The sequence below is a fragment of the Nelusetta ayraudi genome, unplaced genomic scaffold (assembly GCF_046127955.1).
Source record: "Nelusetta ayraudi isolate G7.1 ecotype Tasmania unplaced genomic scaffold, CSIRO-AGI_Nayr_v1 ptg000048l, whole genome shotgun sequence".
Classification (NCBI taxonomy): Eukaryota; Metazoa; Chordata; class Actinopteri; order Tetraodontiformes; family Monacanthidae; genus Nelusetta; species Nelusetta ayraudi.
In genome coordinates, this window is record NW_027466098.1 from 5,458,118 (window position 1) to 5,471,417 (window position 13,300).

Sequence of the window (13,300 nt, forward strand, 5' to 3'; positions counted from 1 at the left end):
CATTCCGTGCGCACTGCCACAGTGGGCGCCTGTTCTGTGTGAATGGGCCGCTCTCGGTCTCGGTTTCTGTTCGGCGTCTCCGCTGTGTCAATTGTTGAGCTGAAGCTCCAGACTTTGCCACTGCTGCGGCTGCTGCTGACAGTGCAGGCAGCCTATTGGCTACTCAACTCAGGTGCAGTCGCCTCACTGGTCCGGGCTGCAGCGGGTGGCAGCCAATCACAGGTCGGCTGCCTCAGCCGGAAGGAGGGAGTGAGCGAGGGAGGGGAGGAGGAACTGCAGCGGCCTGCTTTGGCTCACCGGAGCCCCTCTCACGTTTAACGTTAGCGGGGTGTTTGAACGCGGGTTAGACCGCTCGACCGCCGGCTGTTGGCGTCTTTCCCACCGGCCAAACATCCCGGGCCTGCACGGTCCCCCGGTCCAGGAGCTGCTGCCCCGCTGCTGCCATCAAGACGTAAACAATGCAGACTACTACTAGCATGGAAGCAAGTGAAGCGGTGGTCAGTGTTCTTTCTCTCCCTACTTTCACTTCTGTTTCTGTTCAAAATGATGCAAGCACATGGCGAGAGGGATTTGTGGCGGAGGTGTAAAAGACTTGTGGATTTCCACTGACCGATAGCGTGTTTAAATTTCTTCATTTTTTTTTTTTTTGCCATTGCCTAAAAGGGTGTCACACGATTCAGTCCGAATCTTGATACTCGTCTAACACAAATGGAAAACACATTGCTCCGAGTTACGTGGTTATCAGCACCTCCTAAACACGCATATTAAAGGCGCTTCTGAGGGAGTGCAGGCCCAGAGAACAGGCCACCGAGGGTCCTGGTTCTCCAACATGCAGGTCCGCATGAAAGTTCAGCAGCTCAAAGTGTTGCATCTTTCCTTTTCTTTTTCTTTTTTTTCCCAAAACAAATAATTAGTAATAATAATTTAGTTTTCAAAGCAAACAGACACATGCAGCATCCCCTGCATAGTGTATGTGTGCGCGTACAATGAGGGGCTACAATTGCACAGCATGCACAGCTGTCGCCCCCTCCTGGATAATACACCAAGGAGGGAGGGGAGACGTTGATACGCTACATATACGATGTTATACAACAAGAAGTAATAATAATAATAATAATAATAATAATAATAATAATAATAATAATAATAATGATAAATAGCCAGGCATATTTTACAATCGGGGTCTGGTGCAATTAAAAAAAAATATATAGACAAAAAATAAACTTTATTATATACTAAACTGTATTTTTCCCTTGTCAGACCTCAGAAGTCATTGAGCCGCCTGGCCTTTGTTTGCTCTTTTCTGTTCAGGGGTCAGATCATGTCCCAGAATCCACTGTGGTCATAGAGCCAACAGTCCATCCAGTCGACATGTGCACTCTTCTGTGTTATTTGTCCATAACTTTCTAGCTCACCACCTCCACAGCAGTATGTCCATATCACGGTCTTGTAGATTAGAGCAGCAAGCACACAGTGGGAGAAGTCCGCTGGTCACGGTTGAGCACGTGCTGCTTCAACAACGACCACTAGGTGGCACACTTAGTTATTAAAATTTTTTGGGGTCAAAAAAACTTGCATCCCCACATCAGTCACAGAAGGATATTGAAAAAACGGAAACATGAATTATAATCCGCACAGACACGAGAGTTCGGCCCCCTTTTATACTTTGTTGACTGAAGTTTGCCACCATGTCTGTGCTCAAGTTTTGGACACTTGATGATTTAGACTAACTTTTAATTTGTGAAGCACAAATCAAGGCCGTGATGAGGTTTTACATTATGACACAGAATAATCTAAGTGGATACAAGCACATGGGGCCAGAACATTTTAGCTCAGTGGTTCTAGACTGGTGGATTCTGTGGACCCACATTTTTTTCCTTATCATGAAGTCGCAACTCAAATTTATTACACTAAAAAAAAAAAAAAGCTGGCCCACTTTCTATCATTTCTAGTATATAAAACAATGAAATAATTGAATTGAACATTTTCTGCATACATACAGTATATATAGAGAGAGTTTTTAAAATCCTTTTAAAAGGGAGGAATGAGGAGGAGGGCTCTAGCCACGAAGTTGTGACCGAATCAAGACAGCTCCGCGACCCACTTTTGGGTGGCGACCCACCAGTTGAGTAACACTGTTTAAGACCATTGTTGCACACTTCCATTTGCACCACAACCAATTTCAAATATACATAAAACTTTTTTTAAAAAAAATCAAAAAAAAAAATCCCTGCTTTATTTAAATTAGTCTCTTTTTTCACTTCTCATTCCATTAATGCCCGTGTAACATAAAAATGTTAGTTTTGGCTCTTTTTTTCATCAATACAAAACTCTGGCAGCCTTACACAAGACTGTTGCGCAGTCTGACTGCCAGAAGCACAAAAAACGAGCTCATTAAACGTGCAGCGCTTGTGCAAGAATAACCTCCAGTAAAAAAAAACAAAAAACAAAAAAACAAAAAACCTTCAGGTGTGCAGATGCGTTTGCCTATTATGGCTCTGGAGGGCTCAGTGTCAAACACGAGCGCGGTCGGCCCGCGCGGGGCTTTTGCTTTCCTCCCTGCGCTGGGCGCGGGCGAGGAAGATGATTCATTTGATCCCAAACACCGCCCAGGCGACATCAAAGCACCGCCCGCGCCCGCTCACTTGCTCACTTCCAAGAAAGAGTAACGAGTGCTGAGCTTCACGGCTTTCCACTCCAGACCTCGTCAACCCCTCAGTAAAGCTCTTTATAGAGGGTTCAACATGTGGACCCACCTACCCCCCCCCCCCCACCCCCCCCTGCTGAAACAGTGCCAAGTGAACACAGGGAAAAGTTAAAAGTAGGACATTCTGTCGATACAAGTACAGTGGTTTTTAATCAGCTGTTATTCAAGGGTGTGTGTGTGTGTGTGTGTGTGTGTTGGGGGGGGGGGGATGCTTTGGGAGGACTACGTGCCTATTAGCGCTCCCTCCTGGTCTTCCCCCTGCATACATCAGAGCTGCATTTGGAATAAATACACCCAGCAGCGAGAGCTTTATGTAAAGAATATGTATCACGGCACATCCTCCCCCTGTGTGAGCTGCTGCCGCCGCCGCTGCCGCTCCCGAGACAAATTACAAACGGAGGGACGTCAGCTGGAGGAGCTGTAAATCAAGGCAAAGCCAAACAGTGCCGGGCGGCTAATGAAGTGGCTGGAGAGGGGCCACGCTGGGCTGCCTTCATCTTGTCACTCATTACAGAGGTGGGGAAGTTACCCAGTGCAAAGACTTGGTTACTGTACTCCAGTAGATTGTTCAGGTGTCTGTACTTCACTTGAGTATTAACGACTTTTTACTTTCAATCCCTACATTTAAACACAAATGTCAGTACTTTGTACTCCTTACATTCGGGAAAAGTGCGTTTCTTACTTTTGTGTTTTAAAGTTTTTCAAAGATACAAATCCTTCTAAAAGTAACTTAGTAAGTAACTTAACTAAGTGAGTAACTTATTGTCATTGTAACTGCTGTGTAGGTCAATATATAAGTGGATGATATTTTAGAGGGAGATTATTATAGAGTACCCCAGCCTAATGGGTCACTGTTCAGTACAGAGACATGTTGAAAACATTATAATTAAAAGTGTAAAAGTGCCAGTAACATTGAATGTATTGTTTCAACTTTTTTTTTTTTTTTTTTTTTTTTACATTTTACTCAAGTACATTTCAGAACCAGCACTTTCTCACTATTACTTGGGCAAAGCAGTTGAATCGGTACTTTTACTTTTATCAGAGTATTATACACAAGTCTACGTACTTTTACTAAAATACACAATGCGAATACATTTGCCACCGCCTCTGGCAGAAGAAGATGCCGAAGGCCTGCACAGGACCCCGACTTCTTTCACCGCTGCGGATGAAACAACGAGAGAACAACGAGGAACACTGTCGGCTACCGTTTACCGCGTCCGCGAAAACCTGCCCGAATAAAAAAAAAAAATATTTCTCTTGAATGGCGTCGGGTCCGCCAGCGTGCCCCCCGAAGAGGACAGCGAGAGGAACTGTGCGGGATCCGGGCGGCCGACCCCCGGGAGAAATCATTTGCTTGACTGGCATCGGGAGCCCTGGCCTCCACACACCAGGCCCGCCACTGAGATGAACGCGAGAGATTAGCCAAGACTAACAGTCGGCGGCGTGATGAACGCACGACGGGGCCAGAGTCAAGACGCTGAGACTAAACCAGCCGGCCCTTCTAAAAACATACAACTCCCCCACCCCCAAGCCGCCGGGGGCTCCGATGCATGTAACGTACACCCGCGCCCGCTTAGATAAACTCTCGGGCCGCTCCGCCGACAGCCAGTGTACTCAGACTGAAGTTTGACTGATGCTGCCCTTTCTTTGGAAACAAAGGCAGGATACAGTTTGGCTAAGTGTTGTTTATCACCCGGCGACGTGTCACCAGTTACTAGTGATGAGAATTCCGCGTCCCTTTTTCGCGAGCCATACCGTTTGGCTCGGTTGCATTGGCAACGAGAGCCGTCTCCTCATTCATTTTTTTTTTCTGATGTTCTAATTCAGAAACATTTTGAGCTATTCAGTTATTCAATATTTCCTGGTAGTGAAGGATTCTAAAGTTTTCTTAAAAAAACAACAACATATGAATAATAGATTTTATTCTCTGATTCCAGCGAGTTATTTTTATTGCATTCACAGATGGCTCTAAGCCACTAAAATCACCTGCTGAATTCACTGACTGCACTGACTTCTCGTAGAACCACTCTGCTGCGCGAATCAGAGAGAAATCTAATTATTATTTCACTGTCACTGAATCAAGAATGAAATAGTGATTCGATGTAGGTGTTCCATTAAGCCTCCACAGCAGCCACGGCTTATTGCTGTACATGAACAGGGTTGGTGCAGAGACTGTAACTCCAGCAGTGGCCAGTGGGTCCAGTCTCTTTTAATGTCCAAACGACAAAAATGTCAAGATAAATGCGGCAGAAGAGGAAGAAGTGGCCCAATTGGTGGGGTGGAAGTAGTCAGTCAGCAGTCAGTCCTTCTGTCTGTCTGTCTGTCTGTCTGTCTGTCTGTCTCTGTGACCACATGACGGGAGTTTTTAATGCAGGACTGAAAGTGGCAGAAATGAATAAATGGATGGAGAAGTAACAAACGGTAGCAGTGAATGCACAAAGTAACAAAATTATTAAACGCAATTAGAAGAATTAAAAATATATTTGATCTCTCAAGCTATGAACTTGCATGTACTCCTTGGCGATGTGGCCACACCGCCGAAGCATTTTGGGCAGGGGTTTTCAGAAAGTCCATTGTGTCCAAAGTGCATTGCAAGGAGAGATTATTGACAGTATTTTGGAATATAACTTTATTTTCATATTTGTTTTCTCTTGTTAGCACACTTTTATGACGGACGAGTCAAATTTAAAAGCGCATTGTGGAATATATATAAATATATATATATATATATATATAAACCTGCTTGAGGAGAAGTGGCCATTTCAACAGGAAGAAATAGCAAGGAATCAAGGAAGGAAGCAGACGCCAAGCCAGATTCTGGCTTTCCTCAGCAGAGATTCATGTATTCATTTTTATCTTTATATTTATCATCTGTGTTTCTCAGTCTTCTCTTTTTCCTTGACTTTCAATGGTAAATGGATTGTACTTATATCGCGCTTTTCCAGCACCTTTATGGTACCCCAAAGCCCTTTACAAAGGCCTCTCAGTCACCCTTTCACACAAACATTCACACACCAATGGGTGGCTGCTGCCAAAACCTAAAATAGTCAAAGGAGAACTGAACCACTAACCTCCAACACCAGTCAGACCTCCAACACACTGAGCTGTTGATCCCGACAGCCATTGGTCTCTGTTTCTGAGTCTTCTCTGTTTTATTGTCTTTAAAGCACAGTCACACGAGAAGTGGAACGACAACTTCAGATCAAGTCAAGTCAACCTTCCAACACTCTGAGCTATTTGTCCTGGAAAGGTTTTTGCAGGGTCATATTGTTACTGCAAACCATGCAGGGCTAAAGGGCAAAAATGAAATACATGAATTGATTGTTTTACAAGAGAATTAAAAGTGTAAATTAATCAATTCAAAGTTTAAAACTAACTGCATACATTATCTATTTTTTCTATGTATTTAACAACGGAATCTCCTATATATCTACTATCTACATACATAGATGTATGTATGTATATGTATGTATGTATATGTGTGTGTATATACTGTGTATATATATATATATATATATATGTATATCAGTGTATATATTAGATATCGATATTGAAAAATAAAAACGGTTCAATATGACTTTTCCATAGAATCAATATATCAATACTCGACCTGCCTCCTTGGTTTAGACATGCGCTGCTGCCAACACACACACACACACACACACACACACTCGAGCACTGCCCTGGGGAGCGAGCCAACGTGCAGCAGCCCCTCGCTCACGCAAACACCGCTGGCTGTGTGTTTTTTTTGATATTTCTTTTTTAGCCGTCGTTTGTAAGCTGCCTTAAGATGGCACGTGCAGGACCTTTGACACTAGTATTGATAAATAAACAAAACAGCTGAAGTGCTGTTTAGGAGGTTCTTTGGATGTGAGTGTGATGAACAGGGAAAGCCAAAGGACAGTCGCAAGCCGATGTGCAAGCGATGCTACAGAACTGTGCTGAGCACAAGTAGCGAACGCGAATGCGAAGTACCTCCAAGACAGACACCCGGACCTGTATAAACAACTCGGAGTGGTTGGTAGCAGTGTAACTTGAAGCATGTGTTGCATAGAGTTTATAATGTATCGTTTACTTTAACGTGTTGTCCTGTTCGCGAGCCGTTGCTAAAGCTAATCAATAGTGGGTTGCATATCCGCTCTCGACAGGAGGATACGGAAATGATTCTCTGTTTGCGTGTGTGTAGCTTTTCCTTTATACATCTTGGTGTGGATATTACCAGAGAACTGTCAATGATATTACCAGATATATACAGTTTCAGTAGGTTGGCTTTAGGCTTGACGCATTGCTTAATATCTGAATAGAAACCAAAGATGATGGGATCGATGATGGGATTCTACTCATCACTTTTACTTTAATGTGTTCTTTGGTTTCATTGTGAGGTTAATTCATTAAGATCAGAGTTATTTTAAAGGCATGATTCAAAGGGAAAAACTAAATAAAAATAAACCACGTATCTTTCTCTTAATTTGTCTTTTAGCACCACAGAGAACTTGGAGCTGAGAAGACTGAACCTGCAGCAAAACCACAATATAATTTACATTTTGAAATTTTTTTTTTCTCCAATTGCTTTGAAATGCCTTTTGTTTTGAATGTGTGACCATCTGAGGCCTTTAAATAAGTGCATAAAATGAAAAAAAAAAAAAAAAAAAAGTAGATGCATACTGTTACTATGAAAAGAATTACTTGAAAAAGTGCTCTACCTCAAGAACGAAGTTCCTTATTTTTCTTTAAATAAAAAGAAACATTTTTGCACTAAAATCTCTATGGTTGCTAGTATCAAATAGTATTGAATATCAATGTTTTTCAAAATATCGTATTAAAGTGTGACACTGTGTATATACATATACATATATATATGTATACATATATATATATATATATATATAGTTAGAGCTGTCAGTCGATTAAAAATATTAATACGATTAATCGCATGGTTTTCCATAGTTAACTCACGATTAATCGCATATGTTTTTATCTGCTCTAAATTTACCGTAAACTGATATTTTTCCATTTTTTTAATAACCATATCAACATGGGAGTAGGCAAATACTTGCTTTCTGCAATTGCAGCATGTTTATTCGTGTTGGAGCAATGACAAGTACTACAAACAAAACAAAAGATGCACAGGGTAAAAAAAATTATTATAAACTCAAGCCCACAAAGATAACAGATGGGCATAACTGTAACATTACATAGTAATGATTACTAGTACTACCAAAATTTGTATATTTTACTTTTCAACTCGAACTTGAACTATTCATCCCCCACTGTGATGCAATGTACTGACAAATATAACATACAAATATGATCGAATTTGTCATTCGGTTTTTATTTTGAAATTAGTTTATTTTGAAAATTCACCGGATTGTCTCGTTTTTTTTTTAACGACTTCCTGTACTATTGACGAGGATCACTCGCGCACAAAATAGAGCAGACGCCGAAACGACAACTGCATGGCGCGAGCCGCGCGCTTGTTCGCGTCTAGAGTAAACCACCACATTGATTAACGTGGGCGCCGAATGGAAGCGCTTGGCGCTTGGCGACGCTTCGCTTCCACGTCCAATCCACGTGTGTGTGTGTGTGTGTGTGTGTGTGTGTGTGTGTGTGTGTGTGTGTGTGTGTGTGTGTGTGTGTGTGTGTGTGTGTGTAACATGGGCAAAGATAGTTTAAAAATGATGGCACATGTTTTTACTCCAGAGAATATGAGTGAATTAATGACGGTAAAACTTGAGGTTGTATTTCTGCAAGTTGAAATCATTGGACCAAGTCATTATTTTTTTTTCTCTCTCTCCCATTTTACACAACAGGCACATCTATCAGGGACAGATGTAGTGATTTTCTAAGACAAATCAAAAATGCCCATGAAATGAGTCACATCGGTGCGGGAAGTTTTTCTTTCCCTCTGAGCACTCATGGGATTTCTGGCCTTCGCAAGAACAAAGGCTGAGTGCTGAGAAAATCACTCGCACTCAATAAAAAAAAAGATACAGTGAAGTGCAGCAAGACAAATGGCTGCCCAGCTTTTCTTTCTTTCTTTTCTTTTTCTTTTTTTCTTTTTTTTTTTTTTTTTTACCAGTGGCGGCAGCAGCAGCAGCAGCAGCCGTGGCGCAAAGCTGGCAGAGGACAACTGCTCTCTTAAATCCCGGAGTCCCCTTTAACTTTAATAGCACCAAGCAGAAAAAAAAAAAAATAAATACCTCAGACAAACTTCTGCCCGTCTCACGCCGCTGTGCTCCGCGTGCGTGTCGCTGGCAGTGATGCCCAAGTTTAGTGTCACGACATCGCAGTGCCCGGAGGACATTATAGAGACACAACCTGAGGCCGCAGAGGACCAACATAGGAACTTACCAACGTATTCTGATCATTGCTGAAGAACAGCTGAAAGTCTCAGGCCTGTGAATGGAATTCAGTGGTTCCAATTCCTCCTAGCTTACTTGCTCTAAGAAAACAAAATGGAACGACGGCATTTTTGATCAATATCTACTGTTGGACGAGCAAATTAAAAGGCAGCAGAGAGCGAGAGAGAGAGAGAAAAAAGACTCACTTTTGCGTGAGTGGCACATGGCAAAATTCTTTACACTGAAACGCAGCAGTTTGCTGCACTTGTGAGACGGGAGGAAAGGGACGGAGGTGACGGGGGGCTTCAGAGGTTCCACCATGGGAGGTCCGAGCCACAACTTCCACTGGCTGAGAGTCTCTGAAGCTGGCAGGATAACCTGGTCCCATGTCTGCCGTGTCACATGCTCGGGGATCAGAAGAACCGGACAAGCGCGTGCGCGTGCGTGTGTGTGTGTGTGTGTGTGTGTGTGTGTGTACATGCCTGTGTGTAAGTAAGACTATGAGTTTGACCAGATCTTGAACCGAGCAGCACATGATGCCCACATACCGCCAGCCAGGCTGCTTCTAAAGTCCGACTGAAATCAGCAATTGACCCTGACACTAATATCATCAGTGCTGTGCACTGAATTAAATGGTCACAGTGCAAACATGGCACCCATTTCAAAGAGCACGGGGGCTCACCTCTGCAAAACAAAGGCCATGACACTGATTAAGTACAAGCGCCCGAGGGGAGCGTCGCTGGATAAACAGGAGCAGTTTTTATAGGAGCTGTAACCCAGTTTGTCTGCTTCAGTGCCACATCAATAGGGTCCCAGTTTAAAAACAGACCTCGTCGCAGTAATACAAGGAAGGGAAAAGTGCCCGGTTTTTACACAACCATAAAATTCAAAAATCAAGTAGATCAACCCCAAAATTGAAGCTTCCCGTACAGAAGTACAAGGACACGCTGTTCCTATCTAGTTGGAATGGTTTTGCTTTCAAACACAATCCTAACCAATTACACCCAGGTCAAATGAAGTCATGGACAAAGTGGCAAGATAACAACAACAACAACAACATAACAGCTTAAAATAAGTGCAAAAAAGTCTAAAACACTGCACAGGAGGAATAAAGACAAAAAATGTGAAAATATAAAGCATTTAATGCTGCGGCTGAGTGAGTGTGAAAGATTAATAAGGTCATTTTCTGTTTCCCCAAAAAACATCACTGATACAGTGGTGAGGACATTGTAAAAGCCATTGTAAAATAAAGTGCAGATGTGCTGCTTAAAAGTTGACATAAACAAATGAATAATAAACAGTTTTCTTGTGCTGAAGCACAAAATGACTCATTCTCTTTTAGCGTTTGCGACAACATTTCAGAACCTCTGATCTCTATTTCAGTTTAAAACTTGTTTGTTGTCAAACATACGAATCACATTAAAGCACTTAAATCTCATACGCTATCATAATTTAAGCGTTTAGTGAACTATGCCCTCAAGGTTTCTTTGGCTCTGTCCAACAGGTACAACAGCAACTCCTGTGTGTCACATGACTTTATGCTTTCGTGACAATAGTAATTCTACAGCCGATCATTGGCTGAAATCGGCTCCCATGAAGCACATGGGGAAAACCCTCAGAGGAAAAAGAAGATAAACCACAAACTATAAGGTATTTTTTTGTCATTTTACTTCATCACTCTTTTTAAAGTCTCAACATATTTTCCAAAAATATGTGACACAACCTCTAAACACTGAAATCCCGAAGTGGTTTTAACAGTCCCGCGACACTCCCTTTGCAAACCAGACGCTGTAACGACATCGAGCTCTAGCATCACTACAAACCAATCGCACGTCAGCTCGTCCCACGTGCGAACCACAAGGAAAATCAGCCTTCACGTGCGACCTGTCATCCTCTGGACGTGGCCGCTGCGTTGGTTCTCACGGCAGTTTGGAAGAGCCTGCTGGACAATGGAGCCACTTTGCTGCCGAGCGATGGAGCTCCAGCAGCCTCCGAGTGTCGCCGGGCTCCTCGGTTCTCAATGTTGACAGCGCAGTGCCGCGTTAATACTGAGGATGATGACATTTTTTTTTTTTTTTAGGAGCGTTTTATTCGATTGCTACAGTTAATATTTTGAAGGCATGGTTTCATCTCGAAAACAATGTCTCACCACACCAGATCTTCAAATAGCTGCCACCCCAGACACAGATTTATATTTGAAGAGTTCACAGCCAAACACACGCACACACACACACATGCACAGCCAATTTCCAAATGTGCCAAACCAGTGACTGCGACTTAATTTAAGGGCCTTTGCGGAAACTCCAACCACAACCTCTCCATTAATTGGCCACAGAGGATTTAGGTCTGCATTTAATGTAACCACGCGGCTTAATTTCTCCTCATAATGAAGATGTACTGTGTGACGCATTAAAAACAACGCTAGGTTCAAGTCCCCTTCCCCCAGCTGAACCGAATCAACCTTTGAACCGAGACATCTGGCCTCCTAATCTCCAATGGGGCTTTTCAGCAAGAAGAAGTTGTGTTTGAACACAGAGACGTGGTGTTTTCATTCGGAATTCACAAGTTTCTTTGTGAATTAATGTGTGTTCCAGTGTCAACTTGACAACCCTTCTGGACAGAGATGAGGTGCCCTTGAGAAACCATGAAGAAGCCACCAAAGAGATCCTAATTCTGGAACTTTGTCTTTCATTGAGTTATTGTGCTGCTCAATTACATCCGACAGATTTCCAAGTCTTTGATGTTGCCTCAAAAAAAATAAAACGAGTCAATAAAATTATTATTATCACACGATATTTTCACACGATACAGTCTTTGTGAAAACACTTTAGAAACTACAGAAAAGATAAGATAGACAAGATGAAGTTTATTTATCCCTTTAAACACGTTGGCAGGGGTGCACAGGACACTCAGATACAGTTAACAGTCCAGACAATAAAAAAAAAACACTTGATGCTTCATTTATCTACTTTTCATCATAACACTGAAGGATACAAAAGTGGTGCATCCAGACTCGGAATTCAATTAGCCAATATATTCGCTTCACGTACCGTCTGTTCTAGCACCCATTTACGACACGTTTGCTGTTGTCCCAGCCAGTCACAGCCGTACGTCCGTTCATCTTTCGCTTCTCTGATTGGTGGTTTGTCCATCCAATGGCACGCAGAGGCAGCTTCATCCGTCATGTGCATTTGTTGTCGCCGCCCACGACTAAAATGAGGCACCCACACAAAGGCACTTTGAATTGGCAAATGGAGACGGTTATCTGGACAAATCAGCGAAATGGGCAACGGGCTGCAGCTGGGAGGAGCTCAGTGCAGAGGGAGGCAGCAGGGTTGAGTGATAAGTCACTATGGCTTTACCTCTACTAGTAGCGAAAAGCTTTTTTTTTTTTAATGTGAAATGCAGAGGGAAATTTTAACGTCAGTGTTATCTGTAAAAGGAATCCGCTTTCACATGTAAACCAATGGAAAAAACACACACAAAAAAAAAACAAGCAGGATAGAAGCCCGTCTCAGATGTCGTTGACCTAAGATGTTTTTACATGCATGATAAAGTCACCTGCTCATCATAGGTAACATGATACCACTTCAATGGAAATGCACTGAGAGTTGGAGATGTCGTTGTCTCTGTTGCCTCATTTAAAAAAAAAATTAAAAAAAAGGAACAAAAAAAAAAAGTTCAAGTAAATACAAATATAGCACAACTCATATAGAAGAATACGGAGAGGCTAATGCAAACAACTATTTTGTATTGGCTTACAGCTTAATAATTAAAAAAAAAGTTAAGGTCTCATCTGAAGAATCTTCTGTATAACCCCCCCCCCCACCCACGCTCACCATGTGCCTGCTAACAGTGGTTACCTTTTCCACACTTTAAAAAGATGTGCAAAGTGCAAATGAATGACTCGGCAAAACAAAAAGAAGTTGAACTACTGCATCCTGATATGCAAATATGCAGCTTGTAAAGTGGAGGTGGTCAGCCGTGGATAATATCACAGTGAAGACACCAGTGAGTTTGGCAAGCTGCAGTGGGACCAGACCAGAGAAGGGAGCCACCAGGACATGTGCTCAGAAACCCCCTCACCCTCCTCCCCCAGGCTTGTGTTTTCTACTTGACAAGTTTAGATACCTAAAAGACATTTTTAAATAGAACAAAGTCAAATAACTCATAAGATTTTTGTTAGACAAAAACTTTACTTGACTGATTTTGTCGCCGTTTAATAAAATGTATGACTTTAGCAATTTTAAGT

The 13,300-nt window shown here is 42.4% G+C and overlaps 1 protein-coding gene across 1 annotated transcript in view; it reads left to right on the forward strand.

The window, feature by feature from the left end:
* Positions 1–302: 302 nt before the first annotated feature.
* tbx4 (T-box transcription factor 4) overlaps positions 303–13,300 on the forward strand; it is a 34,839-nt gene continuing 21,841 nt past the window's right edge. Inside the window, exon 1 of the mRNA XM_076035867.1 lies at positions 303–497. The gene's annotated coding sequence lies outside the window, so the exon portion shown is untranslated. The remainder of the gene's footprint in view (positions 498–13,300) is intronic.